Source organism: Rattus norvegicus, chromosome 5 (genome assembly GCF_036323735.1).
Source record: "Rattus norvegicus strain BN/NHsdMcwi chromosome 5, GRCr8, whole genome shotgun sequence".
NCBI classification, from domain to species: Eukaryota; Metazoa; Chordata; class Mammalia; order Rodentia; family Muridae; genus Rattus; species Rattus norvegicus.
Window position 1 is genome coordinate 43,343,101 of NC_086023.1, and position 23,683 is coordinate 43,366,783.

The 23,683-nt window shown below is 43.3% G+C and overlaps 1 protein-coding gene across 7 annotated transcripts in view; it reads right to left on the reverse strand.

Annotated features, from left to right (window-relative positions):
* Nucleotides 1–21,980, reverse strand: part of Klhl32 (kelch-like family member 32) — a 247,220-nt gene extending 225,240 nt beyond the window's left edge. For 3 of the 7 annotated variants that reach the window (XM_017593707.3, XM_063261280.1, XM_063261281.1), the window contains exon 1: nucleotides 21,596–21,974. The gene's annotated coding sequence lies outside the window, so the exon portion shown is untranslated. Of the gene's footprint in view, nucleotides 1–21,595 lie in introns of all 7 variants that reach the window. The other 4 variants (XM_017593705.2, XM_017593706.2, XM_063261279.1 and 1 more) reach the window with 2 other exon arrangements.
* Between the last annotated feature and the right edge of the window lie 1,703 nt (nucleotides 21,981–23,683).

Below are 23,683 nucleotides of genomic sequence, written 5' to 3' on the forward strand. Positions count from 1 at the left end.
TTCCCAATTTCCTGGGTGAACAAGTCTATAACCAAGATATTTTTGTACTCTGTTATAGTCTGTACATATGACTACTGTTAATAAAAACAAATTCATCGTGTTTTTACAGGAAGGAACATACTCAGAGAACATCTGTGTAACTATGGCTATACAAACTGTATACTATAGAAAAGCAGGATAGTCCACATAAGCATACAACTGCACCACCAAAAACTCCCATTCACCTTCGGAATTACCTGATGTCATAGCTGACTCTTGGTTTTTGCTTTTGTTGTCGTTGTTGTTTTGATATATGGCATTGCCAATGCTGTACAAGGAGGTAAACTTTTGCTCTGATCTTGGCTCACTGGGTCAACATAAGGTACATCCATACGCATTTAAGCTCTCCACAGGTCTGTGTTGTCTGGAAGGGTCTGCATCATAAACTTTGCAGACATGTTCCAACCCTGCAGACTCTGACAGGACTCCTGCTAAAACTCTGAATTCAATGGCTTCCCAGATCTTTGGAATTGTAAATCATATAGCATCATGGTGATCATTAAAGCATTAGAACTAACTCAGATTTACAGGGTCTACATTGAGCAGGACTGGCTAGAAGCCAGGTAGGATGGAACAGAAATATTAAAAAAAAATTTAAAATAAGAAAATAGAAGTAAAGTCATGGAAGCCACATCAAATCTCCCAAGAAAATGTTTCCCAGGTTAAAATAAAAATATGTCGAGTAGTTCATGAGACTTATCTACGGTTTTAGTCTGGAGACACTGGAACTATTCAAGAGGGCAGAAGCCAGACCCTTTAAACCATCTTCAGTGAAAAGAGGTGTTGCATTATTGATATATTTATAGAATTTAGGAGAAAGGACAATCATTTTTCCAATGAAGAAAAGTCTTGTTGGACCATTAAAGGATTTCATTTCTGACACAATTGACTCCTCTGATAAAGACTAAGACCAGAAGACTAAGCTAAAGAAGACAGAATTATAGTATCTTCTCTTGTATATTAAGGTGTGTTATAGATCCTGTCACCTGGTAGGTTTGGGAAGCACTAGAAAATCAAGGACAAAAATCTTATCTTCTAATATAATCCTTAAAACTGTCAGTCATAAAACTTCTACAAATCATTTAGCTTTTGTGGGCCAACATTACTTCCTCCTTAAGAGAAACAACATCTTCTAAATACTTCTATTGAAGTAATTGAACCAGTAAATTTGCAGTCACATGTGAATAGAGGCACAGAGTACCACCAATCAGATCATTTCATAACTCAAGAGCTCTAAGAAAACTAACATCTTCCTTCTAAAGCTAAAGAAGATTAGATGGTTTAAAGGGTCTGGCTTCTGCCCTCTTGAATAGTTCCAGTGTCTCCAGACTAAAACAGTAGGTGAGTCTCATGAACTACTCGACATATTTTTATTTTAACCTGGGAAACAGTTCCTTGGGAGATTTGATGTGGCTTCCATGACTTTACTTCTTTTTTATTTATTTATTTAATTTCTGGCACTCTTCAAGATCTTATGACTTGAGTCTATTTGTAAAGAAGTTTAGAGGCATTTAATCTCTAAGAAGTTCACTCATCCCCAAGTTGCATTGTTTGGTCCGGGATGTATAAATAAAATAAGAGCAAAATCACTTCATGATGCACAGAGGCTAGTTCAGAAATGTCTTTTATTCTGATCTTGAATGTATGCATGCTTCCCAGATAACATGTTCAATTATTTAAGTGCTGGCTAGTATCGCGGCTACTGGCATGATCAGTAATCACTGTCGCATCTGATTCCAGCTGCTCCCATCTTTGATATAACCAGGAGCAACAGCCCGGAGGACAGGAACTGACAGGGAAGGAATACAGCGAGGGGTCAATTGATGCTGGTGGTGTGCACACTTTCAGTGAGCTGCTTAAGTCGGACACACATACTATGAAAATAAGACCATGGGCTGAGAAAGAGCTAAAGCCCTCAAGAGTTTGGTACAAAATGAATGCTTTCTAGATATAAGAATATCTTTCAAGTCTAGACTTGAAGAAGCAAGCTAAAGAAACCAGACCTCAGTAACATTCTTTGGGAACATCTACCAGGTAAGACGGTAAATATCTGTTGGGGATTGTTTCTAATGCTCTGTCTTTAATTTGGTTCCCAAAATCAAATGGGAATCTATGTGTCCAGATGCTGAGAGATCCTGTCTCCAATTGTTTTTTTGATTGATCAACAAAGAACCAGTGGCCAATGGCTGGGCAGAGAAACAGAGGTAGGACTTTTAGGATTCCTGGGCAAGGAACACAGTGGGGAGAGGTGGGGAGTCCACTATGAGAGGGGTAGGGTGGATGAGGAAGCAGAGAAATCAGAATTAAGAGCCTGCAGACATGTAAGAGTCAGGGAAGTGGCCCAAGGAGTTACTTTGCTGCTTGGGTCTGGAGCAGCAAAGATAAAATAGAGATTTAGAAAGTGTTAACTAAGGAATTCCAGGAGAGGAGTGTGTGGTAGCCATGGGGAGGTTTGAAAGTAACCAACCACTGAGCTAGTCAAGGAATATCAAAATTAAGGAGTGTGTGGTGTGTGTGTGTGTGTGTGTGTGTGTGTGTGTGTGTGTGTGTGTGTGAGTGTGTGTGTCTTTCATTCTCAAATTCAGTGAACTCTGGTGGGTGGCTAGAAGCACAATCACCTGCCAGGAACTCAGTGTGGCTTAACAACTCACTGCTACAGATATCTCCATTCACGTTCCTATAGACATGACATTTCCCTCCCCTGGAAAACTGGGGTAAGTATCTGTGCATATGGCCAGGGAAAGGGGAAAGAAGCAGAAAGCATTTGGCTATCAAAAGGAAGAATGCAGACTTCTGAAATGTATTTTTGCAAGGCACAGTAGGCACTATAAAGCCATAGGAGAGCAAGCAAAGTAAGCCAGGCCTGGGGAGACCTGTGTCCCAGCACTGCAACTCCATAGCCAGATCAGCCAATCTGTATCTTAGGCTTCTGAGACTTCTGATAAAAAGAAAAGGGACAGAGCTAAATATGTTTGTGGGGGCTCTTTCTGCTTATGCTCAAGTGAAATTATATTGGTACCCGATAAGAACAGAAAAAACAATTGTCAGCCTCTGTGTGCATGAGAGATCTCCTTGGCAGAATAACAGAAATGTCTTCCACTTTGAGGTAAATGTAAAACCATATTATCTATGTAAATGATACCAAGAGACTCAACCTCTTAAGGGTCAATTCTAGAAGAATACAGACAAGGCATTTACCAGAAGCCAAGTCTATTCTGATTAAAAATACAATGGGCCATCACAATCATCTACTCCAAAATAAGCAATGAGAACATATGTATGTTTGTGTATGTATACATATGCACGTATGTAAATATGTATAGCTACATGTACATGTGTATAAATGTATGGATGAGTATTCATTTACACATAGAACAAACATGGACTGGTTATAAATGTCTTCTATCACTTCTTTGTTTAGTATTTTAGCCCAAAATGTCTCCTCTAAGTCTCCAGTACTGACAGACTATTTAATTTTAACTAAGATATGTGGGCAAGAGAGAGGTCTAACATATTTCCTATACAAGGTCATCTCCAGAAAGGATTTATTAATCACAATAGGTTTTTCTGTCCATTTCCCTTCTTGAAGATCCAATAAGACTTCAAGGCATATTCTTATTGTCAAACAGTGTAGAGGGCCGCAATAACATTCGCCACCACAAGATGGCGCTGGCTTCCACTGCGCCCCACGTGGAAAGCCGGGATAGCTTTCGCCATTACAAGATGGCGCTGGCCTCCGCCGCGCCAGCCGACTTCCTTTCAGGAAGTTAACTGTGTGCGCATGTGCAAGAGTGCCTTCGTGCCAGGTCTTTGCCCACCCCGGGGCGTGCCTAATGAGATCATGGGTAAGCGACCAATCAGGCGTGGACACGCCACATTAGGGTGTATATAAGCAGCACCATTCTGGGGCTCGCTCTCTCCTCTTCAAGATGTAATAAACGCTTTGCTGCAGAAGGATCCTGGTGTCCTCGAGTCGTTCTTGCTGGCGAGACGTTGGGCGCGCGACAAAACAGATACACAAAAAGACAGACCACCATGGCTGCAGCAAGTGCCTACCACTGATTGACTGAGATAGAATAAAAGATTGGGGATTTTAATGATAATGTCCTTTCTAGCTCTAACAGTCTAGCATATAACATCTAATGTCAATACACATTCAAATTAAGGAAACACACAGGGATTACCAGAGAACAACAAAAGGCCAGTCCACCAAGATGGGTGGTAAAAGTAGATGAGAAATGCAAAACTGAGGAAAACAAAAACCATGGGGAAGGATGCCAAACATAAAGGGCTTCACAGAGGAAATGTGTACCAAACTAAACCTTAAGGGGCAGATTTTTGGGCCGAAATGGAACTAAGTATGTTGGAGGTTGGGCTTGTACATGGCAACAGATGTAACTGGGAGGGACAGTGAGGACAGAACATTGCCAGGAAAACACCAGATCAGGGTGACCAGGATAAATGCAGCCAAGTGACCTCGGGCGACAAACGGCAGCAGGGCTTAGTCATCATGGAGTCACTGCTGATGGTAAATCTGGAAAATGAACAACTGAAATGCTTTTGCAAGATCTTTCAGAGCATGATACCCAGACCCACACAGAGCAGAAGGCTCTAACTGGGGCCTAGGTACACATAGATGCCACTCTTTCTAAACCCTGGCACATCATGCATTTTATACAGGAATGAAGATCTGGACCACATATTAGATTGTCAGAATTCTCCCACTTAACCTTGATCACACTCATATACAACACAGGAAAATGAGGAGAAAGCACTGCTCTTACCCTTAAGGTCCATCCCAATCAGAGTTACTATGGCTGTGACGAAACACCACAATCAAAAGCAACTTGGGGAGTTTCCACATCATAGCTGTCATGGTTTGAATATGCTTAGCCCAGGGAGAGGCACTTTTGGAGGTATGGTCTTGTTGGAGTGGGTGTGTCACTGTGAGTTTTAATACCCTCATTCTTGTTACCTGAAGTCAGTATTCTGCTAGCAGCCTTCAGATGAAGATGTAGAACTCTCAGCTTCTCCTGCACCAGGCCTGCCTGGATGCTGCTATGTTCCTTGATGATAATGGATTAAACTTCTGAACCTTTAAGCCAGCCCCCAATTAAATGCTGTCCTTATAAGAGTTGTCTTGGTCATGATGTCTCTTCACAGCAGTAAAACTCTAACTAAGACAATAAATAGTCCATCACTGAGTGAAGTCAGGACAGGAACTCAGACAGGGTAGGGACCTGGAGTCAGGAGCTGGTGAAGAGGCCATGGAGATGGGCTGCCTACAGGCTTGCTCCTCATGGCTTGTTTAGCCTGCTTTCTTATATAGCAGTGACCACCAGCCCAAGGATGGCACTACCCATAGTGAGGTGGGCTCTTGCCCCACTCCATCCCACAAAAATAGCTAACTAAGAAAATGCCCTACAGGCTTGCCCACAGCCTGATTTTGTGGAGGCATTTCTCCATTTCTCCACTAAGGCACCCTTCTCTCACACAACTCTACCTTGGGTCAAGCTGACATGAAACTAGCCAGCACAAGGTCTCCTCAATGCTTGGGTGGGGCAGATCAGCAGATGGCAGATTAGAGGAAAGCAGCAGCTTTGTGACCAGTGTGGGTGAGTGATGTCATCAGGGAACTGAGCAAGAGTGCCCAAAGCAAAGCTTTTCTGTCTTGGAAGATACTATAGAGAGAGGCGTTCATAGAGTATAAAAGTGTGCCTATCATATCCAAGCTTTACTTGAATTGTCCTAGGATGATCACCTAGGATGATCCAACCTTTTGTGGTTATTAAAATCAATCTCGCCTAAATGATTAAAATGTATCTGTCACTTGAAAGGAACACCTATTTAAAGAATTTTAAGAATTAAAGAATTAATCGATTCTTTTAGATCTTTGAATCTTACTAAAGATTAAGTATGGCTAATTCTTAGTGATGACATCAATAAGATTTATACTTTTTTTTTATTTATACTTTTTTTTATACTTTTTTTTTATACTTTTTGTAGCCAAGGCTAGCTGCTGTGGCCACAGGTGTAAGGCACTATGCCTGGCTAAGAATCTTAATATTTCTTAAATAAAATATCAAAATCCATGCCTCACCACTTCCTAAATATAAGGCTAAATTCTTGGTATTTATTAAAGTTAATTAAATATTAACTTTAATATTACATTTAAATACTAACCTTAATATTACACTAAATGTATCAGCACCAACTGCGATTTGGAAAAAGGAAACGCCCCCTTTGCCATCTTCTCTCTTTTCTATCCAAAGCAGGTGACTTTCTTGATCCTATACTTAAATTTAATTTTCTCTCAGAATACAGGAACCACAAAAGCTGTAGCATTAAAAGCCTTTCAGAGATATTTTCTGGGTGAAATTTCTACCTTGTATGAAAAGCATTGAAAAAGACTTGAAGTTCTGCTTACTAAAGTACAAAGGAAGAAATGGCACGCAAGGAAAAACTAATGGTCCATCAGTGGCTCTCCCAAGTATTAACTCCCTAAGGAGTTAATTACCTCAGGCTTACAGGGGCTTCTCACCCTGAAGTAAACCCCATTTTGACTGTGCATTCCATATTACCTATTAATCTTGTTCTTCTCTGTATTTCCTCAACCTGCCTGTGCCAACCACATACACACTTTGCCTAGATGTCAGCAGCAGATGTCTTACTGCGATGGCTGTAAGTCTACTCTAGACCAGAAGTGCCTCTTACCCGACTTCATGAGGCACATCCATAAGGTCTCCTGAGTGAGGGGATGGGACTCACAGATTGTCTCACTCAAAAGCCCAATGTGCAAGAAACAGCTTGCCTTCCTGTTTCCTGCAACTCAGCTTAGTTTCAATTCCACTTGTCAGGAAGCCCGCCTTCTTCGGTTTGCTTGAGAGGGGTACAACAGGTTTCTGGAGGTTAGGTGGTATTGCAGGAAGGGGAGCTAAGTCTCTTACCTCCAAGTCACCCACGCCTTACCATGCCTGTCATGGAAAACAAGTCTTTTCCGATCTCCCGCTTATGAAGGACAGGTGGCACCCCATGGCACTACACACTCCATGAAACACTGTAATGCCTTGTGTCAGCATTCAAGCCTCTTGTTTTCCTTCTCCTTTTCTGCGTACGCCTTTATCTGATTATCTGTTTTGTTCACCATTCTCTTCCTAGGTCTCTATGGTTCTTTTTAAGATTGCAAATTCCCTGCATCTTCTGTCCCTAGGCCATTTCAATCACAATCAAAATCTCTAGCACAGGTTCAGAGACTATGTACTATAAACACACACTATCTTGTTTGACACTTTCTTGTGAACATTTTAGGGACAGCTCCAATTTAAAACTGCTTTAGCCACACAGTTGTGGGATCAGTACACTCCTGTATAAACACACCTCCGTCCATGCTGACATACAGAATGGCTCGGCTGCTCACAATGGAGGGTCTCCAGCTCTCTCTCCTTTACCCTCACTATTCAAATCCTGAAACAATCACCATCTATCCTCTCTGCTCACCTCTCGAGGCTGAGCAACTACCAGTCTCTCTGATGTGAACCTGAGCGCTGGCCTCCAGGGTTTTCCTATACCATTCCGGGTTTTCCCACAGCCAGAAGCTGTGACTAGTGACTTTTTACTGAGTCTAGGAAACAAGACTTACTTACTCCGTACTTACTGCCCTCTCCCTTGCTCCTCCTGAATCCTCACATCTTTCAGACCCTTCTCAGATCCTGAGCTCCACTCCCTAGGAACAGGCTAATGCCCCTTCCCCTTGCACCCACTCCCCCAGTGCCCACCCCATGCACCGGTGTACTGCCACTTTTCATTTGTCCGAATGCCACGAGCCCCTCCTCAGCGTCCCACCCTCCCGTGTGAGCTAACGTGATGGACGAGCTTCTCTTTCACCAGCCTATCAGCTGGGTGATGACAATGGCCTGTTTCCCTCACCACTGAACCATCAGCACCTGGCACAGCGCCTGACACTTAGCCAGCCAGGAACAGCGTGCCAAGTGAGCATTCTTGACAGAAACGAACATTTCCGATGAGAAAGGTTCCCACGTAGAAGCACCGACAATGGCATATTTAAGACACAACAGCAGCCCAGAGATAATTTCCCAATCTTTGTCCTGACGTGAGAACAGGGTTATGTGCTCAACAGACTGGGTTTGGACTCTGAAGGCATAGGTGTCATTAAACATTACTTACTGACTATTGGAAACTGTAGAGGGAGGTCCAAAAAGCTTGCCTCAGTTCTTATCACCCCCATGCACACCCATAGACGGATAACCGTGGCAGAAGGATGAAGTCTCTCCCACGATGAATCATTACCGCCTTGACCCACCCTGCTTTATTTTGGGATAACTGGAACACTAGGTGGAAAACTTTACTTACCAGGTGACAATGTGTACCAGACACTGAACAATGAAATGTATATATTATATTGTACTTCAACCACAATCATGGTACAAAGAAGGAAAGAGGGAATTCTAGGGCTCCATGAACTAAGGCATTCTCCTTGGTTAGAACAACCAACCTCTGTGCATTACCAGATGCTTCACCGCCCTTCCAATGCGGCTCGGTACTAGAAAGGATGAAAGCTATGCACAGTTAAAGCCAGCCAGCTGTATAAGAGGCTGTGGATAACAAACTGGATCCTGGAAACAGCTTCACAGCTTGATGTGTGTGCTGAGAATGGTTGGACTGAGCTATGTACAATGGAGATGCTTTGACGCCTCGAAGGCTGACACGCCATTTTTATTCTTGAAAGTGTTTACAAGTTTTGAGGAAAAGCAAAAGGAAAGCGGAATGGAAGGCAGGGGAATGAGGAGGTGGGAAGACTGCAACTTTAAACAGAAAGTGACATCTAAGCAAAGACTCGAAGGGGAGGCATTGAACCCAAGGTAGACAGATGAGCAGCTGGTAATGCAAGCTGAGAGAAGTCAGCACTGTGCAGCATGGGTTCTCAAGGAGAGGACAGGGCGAGCAGAGACGCAAGGGACACATAGGTCTTGGGATAGAGTCTGCTATTGTTTTTAACAGTGAAATAAAATTTAACCCTGATATCAGCGATCACTTTGGCTGCTATTGAGAAGGGTTGATGGGAGGCAGAGGAGAGTCCTCATGTTCACTAAGGGAAAGGGATGGTGGTGGGAAGCCATGATAAACGGACAGATTCTATGTATACTGAGGACAGTGCCAAGAACTGCTCAAATGATAAGATGCAGGATGAAAATCATAAGAGGAAAAAAGAACTAAGGATTATTCTAAACTAAGGATTATTCTAAACTAAGGATTATTCTAAACTAAGGATTATTCTAGGTGTGGGGCATAACCCCCTAAAGACAGGAAAGAGCTGGGTGAAATAAATTTGGAATAAAAGGAAGTCTAAAGCAAGTACATGGAATTTTGCTACCAAGTTATATATCAATTAATTTTGGTGTGTCTCTTTTCAATACCCCTCCATGAGCTGAGCATGGTGACGCATGCCTTTAATCCCCGTACTCGGTGCAGAGAAATCTCTGTGAGTCTCAGGTCAACCTGAGACATGGTCAGTTCTAGGCCATCTACAGCTAAACGATAAGAGCCTTCTTATCTCAAAACAAAAACACAACAAAAGAAGACTACTTTCCCTACACCGTAAGTGTCCTTCTGACACATTCATTTAGTGAGAACTCAGGGAAATGAACAGCCATATAAAATGCAGAAATACCCATCTAAATTCCTGGTCCTTAGATTTCTTTTTTTCCTCATGGGACGGCTACATCTCTTCCTTTCTTGTATTATATTTATCATGAAATTAGGCTTCATTTGTCTGGAAAGGTCTCAGTGCTGGTTCATGAGCCCCAAATAACAGGTGGAAGAATACGAGTGGAATCCACACAGGAACACTCGACAGCTCTCTAAAAAGCACCAGATTCAAGGTTAATCTGTTCTGTGATTTGCATCTCCAGAGAAAGGCATTGTTAAGATAGGACGGTTAAAATGGCCTGCTTTTGTATTAGTTTAAAACCACACCTCCCGCCATTTCATGATATTAAATAGAATCCTTTCTCACCCTTCTAAGCATATTTCGTGTGTTCCATTCTCTCTCATTTATTCAGTTCATTTGGCCACTGGGCCCTGTGTGGTCGTTATTATTAATGTGCAAGTTAGAAATCCCCATTAGACTCAGCAGCTGCGCCCGTGGATATTACGTCCTATAATTTGGCCCAGATGGCCAAGAAGATGATTTGAGCAGAATGGTTGCTGCCGATCCCCTAATGAGAAAGCAGCCTGGAAATTGCGGATGTAAACGATGTTTCACAGTTTCTCTTCTGCTCTCACCCGTTGCCTGGTCTTTCTCCTTCGACTGCCCTTGCCACAAACAGGAAACTCCAACCTAAGCTCCATCTTACCTGACATTCTAGAACGGAAACGTATCTTAAGTTAAAACAATTCCAAGTCTGAAATGGTGTTCCTCATGTCAAAATGTTTTCCTTCAATTAGAAAACAAACAAACAAACAAACTGTAAGCATTAAAGAGTGCCGGTAAGACTAGTTAACTGTGTTTGTACTTAGTACAATGAAAGTCACCACAACAGTTGGAATGATGATTCAGTTCCCATGGACAGAGACACGTGTAACACATGTAACACATGTGACACATATAACATCTACTTGCCCCTCACACAGCCATACTCCAAAAGACAAACAAACAAACAAACAAACAAACAAATAAAAAACCAGACTTCTAGAAAGTCCCAGTCATTAATATCTCACCAAGTATCCTCTTGATAATTTCTGTGACTATTTGAAATTCATTTCCTTTCATGGGTGGTCTAATGGCAAAGTTTTTTTTTCTTTTTCTTAACCTTGTCTCAGTGCTTAACAATTCTGTATCTCCTCAAAATGTGATCCTTCAGAACATATGTTTTGAGGCTTTCACAAAACAAAAAGCAAACTACAATCTGAAAATTGGAAACTGCTCCCAAGATGCTTCTGTATGTACTCTGTCCCACAGCATGTCACGACCTACCTGTTGTTCAATGACTTGTAACGCTGCATCCACTGCAGAGGTAACATTCTCCAGCTGGCTTATATAATGCTACATAATCACCATCCATGCAATAAAACCAAAATAGAAACAGAATAAAAGCCATTTGATTTTATCTCACACAGAAACGTGTGTGTCTTAAAAACCAATCTAATCACCATCCAGATAACATAATGATATTTACACGAATGCTCTCTGCAGCAATCTGGATGCTAAGCTGTTCAGACGCTTGAGTGGAGAAATAATAACCTGTTTCACAGTGAAGATGTTAACAACACAACATGACTTCAGACCGAATGGGGCACCTGGTTGATACTGGCTGTCTGAGAATCCAGAGGCTTAGCCTGTGGTGGTGGTGGTGGTGGTGGTGGTGGTGGTGGTGGTGGTGGTGGTGGTGGTGGTGTGATGGTGGCGGTGGGGGTGGCGGGGGTGGCGGGAGTTATGGTGATGGTCTGAATGACCAGAAAATAGAGAGCTGGGTAGCAGGGCTGATCCAGGAGGTGTAGGAATAAGAAAAAAGATGTACACAAGCCCTATACTAGATGAAGCCACTCAAAATCTCAGGATGGATGGCTGAGATGACGATGAAGTCCTGCCCTAGCCAAGGAGCAACTCAAGAGCTACTAGGTGAGGGAAGTTTCAGATTACTTCAAGGATGCAGTCCCCAGAAGTCACCCATACTCCAGTAGATGGCCCTGTACCCAAGCACATACAAGCAGTACACAGTAGACTCGGGTGGCTTAAAACAGAAACAAATGAACAAACAAAAAAGCACATCAAGTAGGGAGGGACGTGGTCAGAGGATGGGAGGGACTGGAGGGGAAGGAATCAAGGGTAGACTTCTTCAAAGCCCATCATATGCATGTGGGAAGTTCTCAAACAATAAAAAATAGACACTGAGTGTGTGCAAGGCGCCACGCCCGACAGTGGCTCCCAGGTAGAAACCACTTGAAGTGTTTTTAGTACACAAACGATTCTATACCAATACAGATTCTAACACAGTATATATAGAGCATATATAAATTATATAGTGGGGATCCAGGGACCTTGCTTTAAATGCAGCCCAGAGTCACTCTGAAGGTCAACTTGGTTCTAAACTTCACCCTGGATTTCTCTCTAGAATACTGGTAAATAGACAATTCACTAAAGCAATGGCCAGTCAGAAGTGAACAGAGTATTTACTTGGTATTTTATAGTAACAAAACTATTTATTTTAACATAAAGGGTATATACAAGCTGACTCCTATAAGCAATAATGGGACAAAGAGCACAACTCTTCACTGTTCCAGCAAAGAGGAAGCAGTGAAAGGTTTGCCTGAAGTCTTTGGCCAGGTATGAGCTTCCCTGGCTCTCCAAAACTAAGCCAACTACGCCCACCACAGTTTCCCTCTGCTCCCCAAAAAACATGACCGGTAGGGGACTGTGGACTCTGTCCAAGAACCCAAGCAACCATAGATAGGAAAGCCTTAAGGTAAATGCCTCATTTACTGTGGTCCTGCCCTCTGGAGACCTTGACAGCCCAGCAACAAATGACCTGCAAACTGGCCAGCATGAAGCAGTGTACCTGGCAGCTCTGAGCAGGACTATGAGGTCAGACAATGGGAATTTATCATAAAGTAGTAACATGATACTAAGGCTCACAAATTAGAGTTTTACTAAAAAGCCAAGTTGAGTACAATGTTTTAAAAAGGCTCACGCTGTGGTTGTGAGTTTCTCAGATGGCATTTCACCGATTAAGAAACCCCATCTGTGGCTGACAGTAAATACCCTCAAGAAATGAGAAACTGCTGTCACTTAAAGCCAAAGCCAACAAGCCACACCCAAATAAAACCAGGTTGTAGGTAATTAATGTTTTCAGAGCTGAGAAGCACAAGACTACTGGGGCTTTGAAATTTCAAAATACAGTAAAAAATAAAATTTAAAAAAAAAGAAAGAAAAGAAAAGAAAAACAACCAGGCATGTCAGTTCAAGAACATCAGACTAGGAAAGACTGAGTAAACTAGTATACCAGGCTAAAGGGTTTGCATTGATGGCCCTGCCTGGCCTGAGAGCAGCATTTTCAAGGCTGCTTTCACAAAATACCAAACAGTGTAAATGAGGAAGTAATTCAAAGAGAAACTCACTCTAGCAAAATTAATCTCTTTAAATCAGATCATTACCTCAATTTCAAACCTTAATTTCCAAAACAAGAATCATAGCTCTCCTAGAGAGGACCTGAAAACAAACGCACCCTTTCCACATTTCCAGTAGGCTGTTTTCTTGCTAGTACCATTTCATAAGTTTGGTGGTTTGTGTATTTTACATAAACGGAAGACCCACACTCCTATCTTTTGGGCTCCAGCCATAAACACAATCCTCGCCCCGATATAATTATATTCTACGTAATTTTTAAATACATGTTTTCTTGTTTGTTTGCTTTGTTTTATTGGCCAGGCATTGTTGTACATACCTTTAACCCCAGCATAGGGAGGTAGAGGCAAGCAAATTTTGATGAGTTCTGGGTCAGCCTGGTCTAGTTAGTGAATTTCAGTCCAGCCAGGGCCTCATAATGAGACCCCGGTCTCAAAACAAAACAAAAGAAACTGTATTTGCAAAGAAACCATAAAGAAGTTCTTTTGCCAAAGGCTATTTATTGATTTATTAAAATGTATTTACTTATGTGTATGAGTGTTTTGTCTACATGTATGCATATGCACCGGCTGAATGTCTGGTGCCCTCAGAGGGCCAAAAGAGGGCATCAGATCCCCTGAAGCTAGTGTTGCCCATAGGTGTGATCCGCTCTGTAGGTGCTGTGAATCAAACCCAGGTCCTCTGCAGGAACAACTGTTTTAATCTCTCTAGCCCCTTTGCTTTTATCTTCGAAACAGGGTCTATGTGTCCCAGGTGGTCTCAAACTCACTACAGAGACAAGGATGACCTGGAGCTTCTAATGTCACTGCCTCTGGAGTGCTGGAGTGACAGGCAGACACTCCTACCTATTTAGGTAGTGCTGGGGACTGAACACAGGGCATCAAGCATCCTAACAATGAAGGGATATCTCCAGCCCAAATGATCACTCTCCTCATTAACAATTTCCTACAGCTTTCTTATTTTAGATACATAAATTGATGCTACTTAAAAACTCTCCAAAAATATACAAGTGAAATTGTGACATTTGTAAAACCCTGAAATAAATGAACACATGCACACTAGATACAGGCAGAGCACATCTTTTCCCCTGGGACATGTTTCATGGACCACTCCGTGGTGAAAACAGAACTTGGCTCTCGGCCTGTGGGTTTCTAAAACGTATTGCTAAAGGCAACGTCCTTTGAAAGTTCTTAGCAAAAGTCACCAGTGTGGTGGACTGCTAGCAGGTCCCACTGTTGTCTCGATTAACCCCAAACCCATAAACCGGGCGGTCATCTTGAAAGAGCCAAGGCATGCTAGCCCCATTTGTATTCCTAGGTCAACAAGATCCAACTGATGTGTAAAATGCAGAAAAGTTACCCCACCCCTTCAAGGATGAGGGACTCCTGGCTGAAGGGCTGGGAAGAAAAGAAAAGTAGTGATGCAGAGAAAACATCAGACCTAAGCAGAAAGTGCTCTCTATGGGAAGAGAGTAGTCCTGAGGTTTGACAGAAAACTCGAGAACTTCCTTTATTTGACCTGGAAAGTTTATGACTTTTTCATACACTTTACATACTCTGGCATGAAAGGAAATCTCTAGTTGTCAAGAAACAACCAGAACCAGAGAGGCAGAAAGGCCAGGAGGTCAATCCCTGCCAGGTCTTTCTATGGTGTTTACAGATGGGGACCCAGAGCTCTTGCTGTAGAGTCCCCTAGTGGTACCCACTGAAAAGGAAACTGGCCTTCCCTCCTTTTCTCGGGGTGGGGGGAGGGGGAGCTGCACAACAGACCAGACATTGAAGTGACAGAACTCAGCAAGTTACATCACTACATAGATAGGACACCGTCATTAACCTCAGGACATTTTCCTTTCCCTAGGAGGTCACTAAGAGAGCAAACCCAAGCAGCACACTGGTGACTCTGCTCCTCTCTCAAAGAGGGCCCTCACACCTAAGAATATGACATTTCTTACAAGGTGCATGAAACTGAAGGGTAGAGGAAGGCATCGGCAAAGGGAGAGAATTGATGAGCTCTGGGGTTTTTTTTGTTTGTTTGTTTGTTTGTCCTGCTGCATATTTCATAATTTGAGAACAGGCCCTGTGATATGCTTCCAGAGTGTTCTTTAGATTCAACCGTTAGGAACTTATCCTTAAAGCATCTTGATGTGGGGCCTTTTGGAGAAAATTAGCATAAAATGAGATTATGAGATAAGGAGCCCCAGGATTACATTAGGGACAGAAGAAGAGAGGCTTGCTGTGCCACACAGCTTGTGATGACCTCTGCCATGACAGGATGTGGCAGGAAAGGCTTCACTGGCTTTTGGCACCAGGCCATTAAACTTCCTAATGCCCAAAATGTTAATTAAAGAAACCATGATTCTTTGCGCATGACTACTTTGCTACATTCCATTATAGAAAAAAAAAAATCAGGATAAGCTATAAGGTAGGTGACAGAAATCTCATTATAAATCCAAAACTGAGACGCAGAGAGATGTCACTCGGTTGTGAATCCTGAGAGCCAAAAAGTATCAAATTTGGTATCCAATCCAGGCTCCAAGACTACGATCTGCCTGTGCCAGTCTTCCTTGCACTTTCAATAGTGAGACGAAAGTAATAAATAATACAGCTTCCAAGTGATGATTTTAAATGAGGTATCAGAATTTGTCATAAAAAAAATTGCAGAATGCCTCCTCCACTGCTCTTATTGTTAGTGCCATTAGCATCAAATGTGTTCCCACAGCAGCAATCAGCTATGATGGGGCTGCTTATTCCACCAATATCCTGCACACCAGATCAGTCGTTCTGCCGGGGTGGGGATGAGGGCGGTGGTCCTGCTTCTCATTTACTGGGACTGGCTCATCTGAGATGGGAAGCGGAATGTATTATGCCTCAAATAAATGTGTAGGGGAACATTGAGAATCTGTAAAACCTGCCAAAGATTTTCTTCCTTCATTTAAAAACAGGCTCGTCAGGCTGGGGATTTCAACCTCAGGAAGGCAAAAGCTATTTTAGACAGATGTACATTTCCTGATGCTTTCCCCATATGCAGAGCCATTGCGCTTCCAAGTTGAGTTTGCAAGGCTGTGACTTGATTTTACATTTTTGGAAAAAAAAAAACCCACCAAAATTTATAGTGCCATATGTGTAAACCAAGAAATTAAATGCATGGGTGCACGCCGTGTGCCTGTGAAACAGGGCAGGGACGAATTAACACTGAGATTAAGACTAGGGATAAGAATAAATAGAATAAGGGGAAAGGACTAGCGCTTCCTCCTGCTCAGCAAATCAGTAACCACTTTTGCAAGGCAGGTCTGGGAATAAAGGACCCAGTTAAAAATGCCAAGACCAGGGAGAAAATGAATGAAATTAATTCCATCTGTTAAGTCCCAGTAAGGGGAAGTGAAATGTTCTAGGGTAAATTCTAAAAACAAACTGCAAACTGGAAGAAACGTTGAACCAAGAGCATAGAAAGAGAAAGCTACCTCAAGCTATCTCCACAGTGACAGAAAGCCCAGTTTACTAAGAGCCTCTTCGTGAGAGGAGCTCATAAGACTGTCCTTTACTTAACAAATGCAGGCGTGAGGGGAAACTGATCGCACAGGCTTACACTGTCCTGTACGGAGATCAGTCCCTCCACCGTGAACTGAGTCCCTGTCGCTCGTGCAAGACTCTAGCTTTAAATGACATTTGCTGTTCCTCGGTTGCTCTCATAGCCAGGCACTGAGGCAGTGTAACTTCCCATCTTTCAGTTCTCCATTAGAGTACTCTCTAGAAATGAGAACCCTGCTAGGATCAAAGCAGGCATTTGCTGGTCACTGAAGGCTTCCTCCTAGATTTGAACACAGCTGTTCTAATCCTCGGGGAGAACAGGAACAAAGGAGGTAACGTGCACCTCACAATTCTCCTTACTTGTCCCACAGATGAGATATGCCTTTATTCAGGATACACCGAACATTACAGTCTTGATCTGAAGGGCTGGGGAGAAGGGACAGTCAGTAAGCGTGTGCTTGCTTTGCACAAGCATGAGGACCTGAATCCAGAACCTGAACACTCAGGCTTTAAAAAAAAAAGTCACAGCAGCATGCTCGTATACTCCCACTGGGGTGATGCAGATCACAGAGGACCCCCCTGGGGTGGGCCATGTATCCTTTCTGACCTAGTGAGCAGCAAGTTCAGTGACACACCGTCTCCCCAAAAAACAGGGTGGGTGAGGGATGACAGAGGAAGACCTCTGCCCTACAGACTATCGCCCATCTTTCAGGTCTCCCTTTGAGTACTCTATAAAAATGAGAACCCTGCTAGGATCAAACCAGGCATTTACTGGTCACTGAAGGCTTCCTTCTAGATTTGAACACAGCTATTCTAATCCTTGTACAACATAGAATTGCTCCCACACCTGCACAGATGAACACATGAACATACACACACACTCACACACACACACACACACACACACACACACACACACACACACACCTTTATCTGCAAAAAGTACTGAAATCCGTGACTCTCCCAAAAGAAAATAATAGATTTCATTATCTAATTTACCAGACTCTCTCATTGCATTTATGAAAAGTTATCTGCCTATTTCTTCACCCCCACTGAATTCACATAAAATGCATGCATATACTTTTTTCTCGTTTTTACTTAGTTCATGGAGAAATTCTGTACCACACGCTGATCAGATTCATCTCCCTTCCACCGACTCCTTCCAGATTCACCCCTTCTCTACTCACCCAACTTTGCACCCTCTCTTATTTTAAAAAAAGAAAGCTATCAAGTACAGTCTGTGCCCCTATATACTCTTGAGCAACAATATCATGAAGGAAATTAGGTGCCCATCACTCTGTAAAAATACAGACTTATAATAGTTAACAAGAAAGGAAACAGGGCCAGATCTACAGACAGCCCAATGCTTGCCCTCAGAGCTTTTACAGAAGTGAGTACTAGACATGGGTTGTCCTCCAACTCAACAATGCCTCTCCTGATCCCTTTCTGCAACTTGCCTTCCACTCCAGCTCCCTCTTCGTGGTTCCCCTGGCTTTCACGCTCCCTTCACCTACGATGAACTCAGCACTTCAGCTCTTACTAGTGCTATCCTCCAATTCATATTTCCAACTTGACCTATCTGGCCGAGCCTTTCACCTTTTAATAGGTCAAAAGACCTGCATTTACATAATCAAACCCAGCCATCAGCTCTAGCCTTAATTCCTCTCCCAGAGAAAGACTGAACTGATCCCCACAGTCACAATTTTATTCTTTGCAAAAAGTTTCTTCATGTCTGTGCTTCAGTGTAGTCCTCTGTGAGGGATGGGCTGATATTGTGGGCCAAGCGTAGGCCCACATGCTACACATTCTATTTACTAAGACAAAGTTGCAGTGTGGAATAGTACAGCTCTACTGAACATTTAACACATAACTGCGTCAATCTTATAATTAATGTATATTATGTATATTCTATAACCTAGTCGAAGGTAACTAAGGACAAAGGGAGTGCAAAGTGCAAAGAAAAGTTAATGGTTTAAATTTCCCTTTCATTGTTCTAAGTTCATGTTCTTCATCTGTAACACGAAACTAAGACACCCTTTATAAGGACATTGCACATAGAGCAGGAGACTGATTGATGCAAAGTAGCGTGTGCACAGAAGGGGCCTCAAAGCAATGCCTCTGGAAGCAATAACAATGTGTGTTCTGAATCCTAAGGGAAGGGATGAAATCTCCAGAGGACTCGGGACTTTGTTAGGACACCCTTCGGCATCCTGCAGCATTCTGTGATGTCTTAATTACTTAACGTCTTAATAGAAAGCATGCTTGGAAAACCTAAAATGCTCCCTTTCTTAAGCAAGATTTTATTCTACTTCTTCTGCATTGAGAAGTCCTGGACCTCCCACAAATGCAAGGTGTGTGGATGCTTGTGCCTCAGGAAGCAGCATTTGCATGCATACAGCCTATAAATATCCTTTGCATATGTTAAATACCTCTAGAAAGTGTTAACACCTAATGCAATGCCCTTGCTGCTGTGAGGCATTGACTAGTGAGAGTTGACAAGGAAAGCAAGTCCCACACAAAAAGTACAGACACCACTACTGTTCCAAATACTTTTTATCTACAGTTGGCTCCTGGAACTTGTGCATACAGATGGCCAATCATATTCAGATTACTTTCTATATGTCTCCTAGCCCTGTATCAGGAAAAGAACAGGCCAGGAACTTATGACATTTCAAACTATAAATGTTTTTCTTTCAACACAATCAAAATTTTCACCAGTAGGAAGCTTTGGTTTTTTGAGAGAGAGTTTCTCTGGAACTCACTCTATAGGCCAGGCTAACCTTGAACTTCCTCTGCCTCCCGGGCTCAAAGGGTGTGCATCATCACTGCCTGGCTAACCCAAGTACACTAAACAACTCTTCTTCTCTGAGGCCTTAGAGGAGAGAGATTCAAGAAACCTCTGGACCTGTTGACTTAAGAATGGATGCAGAAATCTGGGTGTACAGTGGTGCACACATTTGATTTTAGCAGTCAGGAGGCAGAGCAAAGTGGATAAGTTCAAAGCTAACCGGCTCTACATAGTGAGCTCCAGGATACCCAGGGCTATGTAAAGATACCCTGTCTCAAAAAAACAAAAAACAAAAAAAACAAAAAAAAAAACAGAAACAAAAACAAACAAACAAACAAAGAGAATAGCAGAGCATTGACTAAAGTCCTTAAAATGTCTGCTACTTTCACGACAAAATGTAGTAATTCGCATCCCAGAACTGAGGACCGTGTATCAGCAGGACACACATGGCCCAAATACGTTTTTAATGTGGTCTTTACAGATTTTCTTTTTTCTTTTTAAATTAAGATTACTTTCATATAAAAAAAATACAGAGACACTGCTGTCCTTGAAAATCTGGTACATTATTCCCACACGGCCTTGACCTCTCCTTAATCTTAACTGTCAACCCCCCCAAAAAAATTTTTTAATGAAAAAAGCAAGTTCCACAAAAGGTCTCCCCCACCCAGTGCCTCTGACCTACAGGTTTGAACCTTGAATCTTTCAGCGATGATTTGGCTTTACAGTGACTGTAAAGCTCAGACGTTACTGGGAAGTGGTCTCTAGACAGTACAGTCAACTCTTCTCCCTCTTTGTGCACTCACAGTGCTCTGGGAGTCTCACAAACCCCTTTGCCTATTACCTGTCCTTATTTGGCTCCCCCAACCCCACCCATTACTATGCCATTTGACGTGGCTCAAGATCGAAATTGAAGAATGTACGATTCCCTTACTTAACAAGAGGTAGGAAAACAGATATTTGTAAAAAGCAAAGTGAACGGTTGAATGCCACTGGATCGTTACTAAGCTATTCTATCTGTAATGAAAGAATGAAACTAGCACAAAGTATAATTACTGCATCTCCGAAGTCTCCGTGTTCACTCCCTAAACATCTGAGAGGAAAAGAGAAAAAAGAAGAATCAACCTTAGTCAGTCCAGGTATAAAGGGCTCCTGTGAGGTCGGGTGTCTGGTGTCTTTCATGGGCCTCACTTTAGGGAAAGGTTCTTCGGTATTCCAGAAGGAAACAAAATTTTAACAGGAGCCGTGTTCAACGACAGTATACCAGGGCAAGCATTTCATGTCTAGCTATATCAACACATAAATGAAGCTGCAACTTCTAATCAATCAATTAGGTTGGAAGATGGAATTTCACAAACGGGCTGCAGTGGACATAGAAATGTCAGGAAAGCTGTATGTCGTGAATGTCATCTATACTGTTACCTTAGAAATTCGCAAGCGCTGTTCCCCAGTCTGGTCAATTTACAACAGAAGAGCTTCCTGGTGTGGGAGCCACAATAAAAAATCATCTGCTCTTACAGTTAATTTAATACTAGTGAAATGCAAAATAGAACTGGAAATAGAAGGAAAGGTCAGCTTCTAAATTGAATTTCTTTTAAGGTCACCAAAATGGTAGTAAATTATAATGTAAGACACAATCCATTGAAAAACTCATCTGATGGGTCCTTTAAAAAAAACCCGCATATGTATAGTACATTGTCACTTTTTTAAAGTTGAATGAAACCACTGTCTGAATACAAATTAACGACTGCCAAGTTGCCACAAGGTCCTCAATGCTCGTACTATTTTTTTAAAAAATCAAAGTAAAAAGGATTTAAGAAATTTCTTCTAATATATGTCCCAAGGCTGATGTTTAAACACGTCTCCTTGGCAACCAGGAAGCATAGTGCATACCGGGTTGGGGGAGGGGGTTGCCACTCTAGGTTGGTAGAATAAGTAACAGGAGTAGTAATTGCTCCCGCTAGACGATGCCAGCAGAGGCTTCATCCTTTGAAAAGCAACTCCAGGTCTTGCCCGGTCTGGCTCATCCGCAGCCTCCCACCCTCTCCCTTGGGTCTGCTGACACTAATTCCGAACCCGTCACAAGGAGAGAGACTGGCTTACCCGAAGGAGGGGAGCAGTCTGCTGGGCTTGATACCCCAGGGGGCCGGCGGGCACCAGGCTCTCTCCGGGATAAGACGGCTCTGCTTTCCCCGCTCGACCCTGGGGAAACTGCAGCAGCTCTGTCTGCCCGGCCCGGGCTGCAGCAGTGATGATCGCGCGCTCTGGCGTGTGTGTGGATGCGAGCGGGTGTGCGCGCTAACTCGCGCGCTCCCGACCTCCAGGGGACTGGGGGGAGGGACGGGGATGTGTCCGCGGAAAGAGAAAGCCAGCCAGCCTCGCAGGTGGCGCGTGCAACCCGGCTCGTTCTACCCTCCCAGCAGCCGGCCTCCAGCCGCCCCTCGCAGCCGCTCCGCCCTCCTGCCGCTGCGCGCTCCCGCCCCGCCGCCCGCGACACGCGCGCTCCCCGGAAGTCCCCCCTCTCCGCGCTCCCGCAACCGAGCCGCCTGTCGCGGGTCACGCGCACACCCTGCTGCTCCCGCAGGCCTCTGCCGCTCCTGTGACCCAGACACTAAATCCTCGTCCCAGCCCTCCTAGGTCTGGAAGCGTCTGAGCCTGCAGGTGCCACCTTCCCCCGGAGCGCACTCCCCTGTCCCTGACTTGGCTGACTTAATTCAGAGGCACTAGCCCAGAATAACATGCTGTGGCCTTCTGAGAATTCTTGTTAAGGTACCTTTGAGGATAAGTATGGAGCAACTTTTTAAGAAACCATAGCATGCATAGATAGACTGATGTCCTGAACCCAGCGGGAAGAGGGAGAATATTTGATAACCACTAATCGGCACTAAAACGTTGACACCACTGTTGAAGGCTTAGCAAAGCTGCTGGTAACTGTGTCTTTCCTGTAAGCACGCTGAGAAATTCCCTTTTATGGAAAATGAATAATTTTAATAAATAATACTGCACCTCTGAGTTGGAAACCCTTGGTCCAATTTGAAGTCAAACCGCAAGAGTGGTAGACTTGAAATTGGAGAGAAATACTTAGTGGACATGAGTGAATTAAAATACTGCAAGACTTAAAACATAACAAGGAATTCCGGAATTCCGCCAAATGGACAGGTTTATGTTTTTTCCACACACTGGAGCTAGCAGAGAAGTCTAGATCTGTTTTGAGGAATTCTTGATTATTCTCAAATCAATGATTTAGCAATCCGTTTCCACTTTTAGACCCACAAGAGTTTTCAGTGTGTTTGACCTCCTGATACCTGTCTCCACACTTTAATCCCACGATTTTCATATTGGACTTCAGGATGCTGACTCAGCACTCCTGGACACCAGCATATGTGCACCTGACCAAAAAGAAGGTTAGAGCTAGACTCCGGAATACTTCTTAAGCAACTGTTTTTTCATGTTATGCTGGAAGAGCAAATGTGAAAGCATTTTAAACCCCAAACTACTGACAATGGTGTCAAGATGTAAGCCGCTCCTCCCTTCAGCTTTAGTGTGTTTACTGATTTCGTCATTGTTTGGAAGGTCTTGTTCAGGAAGCCATCTGCAGGAAAGCTAGACTTCTCCTGTTTGGGCTCTTAATATCTTTCCGTTGCCTCTGCCTGCATGGCCCCTGAGCTGCAGATGCAGGAGCTGTGCTGTGCTGTATCCATTGAAGGCTGAGGTCCCTTGATCCAGTGATCTGTGCACTGGGCTCAGCTGCGTGTTCCTATGATGGTCTCCATTTGCTGTAAAAGGATGCTTCTTTGTTAACGGGCGAGGGCTACGCTTATTTGTAAGCATAGGGATAGTATTACATGTAGTTAAGGAATTATGCGGGCTTGGCAAAGTGGTAGTAGTAAGATTATCTTCTAAAACCTGTGACCACACTAGCTTCAGGTGCTTGGGTAGGTTTTTGGCACAGGCCTGCTTCCCCCACCCCCACCCCACCCTTACCGCCTCGTCCCCCCTCCGTGAATGCACCTCAAGTCCGATTAGACAGCTGCTGATTACTAACAGCATGTGAGTGCCACCCACTGTATGTTTATGAACATCTTGCCATGAGGATCATCGTTGGTGTTCATCGGCATCACAGCTGGGTAGGACTATTAATTGCTTCCGTCCCTTGGAAGCTAGCATAGTACTTTCTAATACTATCAAAGC